Genomic DNA, 5,522 nt, shown 5'->3' with positions numbered 1-5,522 from the left:
TTTTTTAATTCCTAATCATAAAATATTAACATGCATAAATATTTAATTGATAACAACTTATGAATAGTTTGCATAAAATAGCAACGATTGATCAATGTCAACACACACTGAGAAACTCAAACTGGTAGCTTTCCTTGCACGGATAATTTATAAACATTAAAACAAGAAATTAGGGCCTCCCTGGTGGTACAAGGGGTTAAGCACAGCACTATGAAGCTGTACTCAGCCTCTGCAGCACGAGTTCGATCCCTGGCCGGCCACAGAGTTACCCTCATGGCACAGCAGACCTCTCCTGTCTCGTCTGCTGCTCCCCTCAGCAATCTGTTTCAGTCAGTCTGCCTGTTCTGTTCCCCACTCTGTCTCTGGTGAATCCTCTCATCCCCACACCTCTTCCCTGTACCCCAGTTCTTGTAAGCATAAATAAATATTTCTAAAAAAAAAGACAAGAAATTGTATGGTTTCTGATGACCAATTATATCTGTTATTTAAATTCATTCACAAACCTATCCATCCACATTTTAACAGTAGATGCTGTTCTTACAGTGACACTGATTTTATATTATATAGAATCATGAAGAAAATGGGATATAGGATGAAAACAATGGACTTATTTACATGAAAGTCTTTACATTACCTACAAGTTTTACCATTTACTAAACATTTTGATTCTTTTATCAACACTGGGATATAGGAATGATGATGATGATGATGATGATGATGATGACGACATTGACAATGACTCTATCACACTAGTTTTTAAATGAGAAAATCAAAACACATTGATACAAATAGGACTCATAACTATTCCTTGTACATTTAAGTTTAGAGCTTTTACCAGACAATAATAATATTGTTTTCTTGTACTGCTTTGTTGCCTCTGAGTAACATCAATACATGCATAGTGCAATATGTAATAAATTATTATTTCATGCAGTATTTTTCAAAAACATTCTTGACTAAATGGAGCAGAAAAGAAAAATATATTCTCTCTAGTCCTTAGTGTTTTTTCTTCTCAATTGTTAACAGTCACCTAAAGTTTAAACTCAGAATCAGTAGAGTAGATGTGGAAGAGAATATTTGGCTAGATTCCCTGAGAGAAAGACTGGCTACATGTGGATTAGAGAATTCTTTTGTTTTCTAATTCTTTAATAAGCATCATCTTTATTTTTTTCTGTAATAACATCAAACTGTTTTTGGGGGGTGGGGATTTAATCAAGAGCTTATAAGTTTACTTTAGCTTGCTAAGTATTCCTTTAATTTCAGTTTAGAGAAAAAAACCCTCATGTTTAATTTTAACCATTTGGGGCCTATAAGAAATGCTACCATCATTCATTAAGGAAGTAAAATATTTGTAAAACTTTTTATCAAGCATATCTAATTTTAAAGCTTTTTGCATTTTGGATATACTTCTTGGGTTTTCTTTCAGAACAGTACATGTGGTGTTTGTACTTAGGCATACATATAAAAGGGAATTCATGATAAATATTACTTTCAAACTTGAATGCTTTCGCAGACAAACTAACCTTCAGTTACTTGAAAGAAAGTCTTTATGAAGCAGGTTTAAGCAGAAGGATGTAAAATTCCCCTGAGAATAAGTAGCAGTACAAGGAGTTCCTTTTTATCCCCTCCTGTGCTTTCTCAAATAAATTTTTTATTCACAGTGGGTAAAGTAAGGCTCTCTTTTACTTGTCTTTGCAGAAGTCCTTGCAGGATTGCAGATTTGGAACTGTTTTATTCAATTACCAACAAAGTCCTGCTTAATAAAAGAGCATGATTTACAAATCCTCCAGAAACCATCTCCCATATTCAAGTGGGAAGCATTAATAGTGTCAACCACTAACCTAATATTTTTCCTTAAAAAATATTTTCCTTATCCATTTTTGGCAACTTTCATTGTTCAAAGAATTTATGCATTTTTAATTTATTCTTTTTTAAATTCAATAGTAACTTATAAATGCCTACAAATTAGAGTTTATTTGCATTTGGTATATGCCCTCCAGTTATCAGCAATAAGGCAGTCTGTGTGAACCCTAGAAATATGAAGAACATTTATCTAAGTTTAGTTTTAAAGCATACATTTCCTTTCTTCAAGTGATTATATTAGTATTTAATGTAGTGTCTTTGTTGAAACTTAGAATTTGTTGTTTCAGTTAGTGATATTTTGAAAATGTATCTTCTATAAAACTTTAAAATATATAGCTTAAAAAGACATTCTAAATGCATAGTCCTTATCATCATCCATATATTTTTAAACACCTGAAATATCACCATTTTCTTCTTTTGATGATGTCTCAACCAATATCAATCAATAGTTTCTGTCTTTACTGGCAAAGAACGTGGTCTGTGTCAGGGCACTTGATTTAAGGAATATATTGGAAATGATTATAGTTTTATTGGCCTCTGTCATAACTATAAAGATCAACTATTTGTTGCATGTTATTAATTCATAGGTTAATTCAAAGTTTTGTATTTTCCAAGAATAACATAAATATAAAACAGCAAAATTAAGCTGAATCCATTGAATCTAAGTTCACCATGAGATATTCAAGCAAGCTGAATTATTGTTTTAAAGGTTATTATAGTAGGAGAAAAAGCCCCTAAATGAAGAAGAAAGCAAGTGTAAAAACTTACCTTTGGCTCCTACTTGATGAAATGGCACAAAATGACTGAGGATGCAGAGCCAGTAGTATTTGCCCCTGACCAATGGTTGTGAATTCTGGTCTGTGGGAGGTGGAATTTACAACACTCAATTTTCTGTTTGGAAAAGCTAACCTTGAGAAATGTTTCTCAGACTTTAAAAAACCCAAATTGCTTTATAGTCATCCAACCTAAACAGTTGACTCCAAACTACATAGTATCAGAAGCTCTTGAAATCATGTAAAAAAAAAGTTTTAATTGCCAATGTGTCATCTTGAAATTTTTCAATAAATAAGGTAGATTAACAAAACTCTTCTGGAATAAATGACAAATTAAGAAAAGAATAATGTATGTTGGTGATAGTAGAGTTGGATATTTCAGACATGTTCTATTAAGCAATAATTTTTCTAAATCTTACATATCTTGAATTGCTTTCTTCTCTTTTCACATATGTTAACTGAAGTTCAATAATTATGTAAAACCTTGCCTCTTTAATGTTGGGTCAATAAAAGAAAAAAATCAAATTATTTTGATTGCTGGAATGCTTTGAGAATAATGAAGTAATGAACTTTTTGCATGAAAATTTGCAAAAACTATATCCAGAAGTAATGCATAAATATGATGAATGTTTTATAATTTTTTTTAAAAAGACTCCTTCCGCTCTTTTATCTACCAGAGCCAAGCAAATCAAATTACATAGAAAAAATTCCCCAGAACAGATTATTTTAGGCTCTTGGTTCCTAACATCATTTGTAAAATTGAGTTTTATTACAGGTGTGGAGAAAAATATATTTGTGATATTTTTCACCTCTATTCACAGTATAAGAATTCTAGAGAAATATGAAACTGGTATGTGGTGTGTTTTACATAAATCTAGGAGTCTGTTTCTAATCTGTGCATCAGGAATTTTTCCTCACTACAAGAAGTGAATAACTGTTGACCTTTGAAAATGACTTTGGTCCTGGGCAAATTTGAGAGGTGGGTCTGTATTCAGGACTTTCATAGCCCTTTGTGCTTTCCCTCACACTTTTATCCCCTAAAAATTTCTTTGCTCTACTATTCTGAGTATGAGCATTCAATTTCCCATCATCCCTAGTGCTTCCAAATATTTTGTTCTTAGTGCGGGGTCAGTTTTATTTGTCACAGAAACAGTGATGCAGGGTAGGACTACCATGACCTTTCAAACAGGTGAGAAATCATCCAGAATCCTTGCAATCTGACCACATAAAGCCTATTTTCAGAAGCATTTCTGGAAAGAGGGCTGAATCTGAGTCCCTATGATGCGTCTGTTTAGTAGCAACGTCCCACATTGTGTGTTAAATGAGTTCCTATCATTAATTCTCTCAATACTTCTCAACTAGAGTAGTTCTCAAATTCACAGATGGGTAAACTGACACTCAGACATTAAATTATCCAGGTTCACAGGAGACATAAACCTAGAGAAAAGCAAACTGGGTCAAGTTCCCAGATATTACCAAGCCCATCTGAGGCAAAGTCAGAACTAAAAAGGCATGTTATCTCTCAGTTACTTAGGTTATATTTCAAGGCTGTTTAGCTGTCTCTAGTTTTTAGGCTTTTTCAGATTCTTTAGAACAAAGATAGATAGATAGTTCATAAAAGCAGATTTCTTCCTTTTCCTGAATTATTAAATCTGTTTACTTAAACCCATTGTCAAGCGTAAGAAAGGTGAGATCTGCCCTTACTTCTGGAGGATTCTGACTAATACTGTGAGATAATATTTCCAGAAATAACATTTAGCACTAAACTTTGGTGAACTATGAATAATTAAATAAATATCTTCCTTAAGCTTTAGAACACTATCTTAAATGCAGTTCTTTCATAACCATTTAAATACCAATTTTCCCTGTCTTAATATTAGATTTGAAAGTAGAGATTATCATTCCTGATCCTTCTCTTCTTGAAAATAAATACAACTTTTACATTTCCTTATAAACTGGACAGTTTTTAAAGATCATTTTTCTGGTATTATTTGGACCTCTAATATTTCAAAATCTATTTTGAACTGTGGGAGTTCAATATGTAATAATCTCATGAGGACCTTATTTCCATATAACAGTGAGGCAGGATTAATTACTAGTTCCACCCTTTCTTATCCTAGATAAGTTTCTTATAGTTTCATGATAATTTTAATAGAGTCTGAACTTGGTTATCAGAAACCCTCAGGGAATCAGTTATCATGAATAGTTATATTACCTAGCTGGAATCAGAGGCTTTATGTTCTGACTCCTTTTAACCACTCCCCCAAATTTCTTACAATTGTTTACAAAAGGATTTTAAAAATCCTTTTGATTACAACCCTTTACAAAATTTACCCCATCGTATTCACCTCAACAATTAATTTTAAAATAGGCTCTTAATGATTGCCTCTCTCTTTCTGGAGCAGTGATGAGTATTGAGTAGTTCCTTTGGGGACAACTCACATGCTGATAATGTTTCTCATTATTTGAGTGTGTAGCGTTGGTTTGCTTGTTTTAATTAACATTCTTTGAGGAATTTTCTCTTCTGTACTTTTATTTACATATTATGGGACAGTTACTTTCATAGAAACCTTATGAAATAATTAATCTCATTAATTTATCTATAATTATACACCTAAAATGTTTCAGAATTGAAATGATAAAAATTTGAGTCTAGACCATTCTCTCCATTATACAATACTGTGCAATTGATGTTTGACTGTAGGTAAACACACAATGGTATTTAATATTAAATACCATTTTTGTAAATCTGCCTTATTTTTGAATTTACAATTTTGATGCAGTTCTCTTTTTTAGCTATAGTTATTTCTAGATTATTTTTTAAAATATCTCAAATGTGTTATATTCCCTGAGTCCTTGAAGGTTTGAATATATCTGTGAACCTTA

This window comes from Talpa europaea (assembly GCF_964194135.1).
Source record: "Talpa europaea genome assembly, chromosome: 15".
Classification (NCBI taxonomy): domain Eukaryota; kingdom Metazoa; phylum Chordata; class Mammalia; order Eulipotyphla; family Talpidae; genus Talpa; species Talpa europaea.
This window is presented reverse-complemented; position numbering follows the sequence as displayed.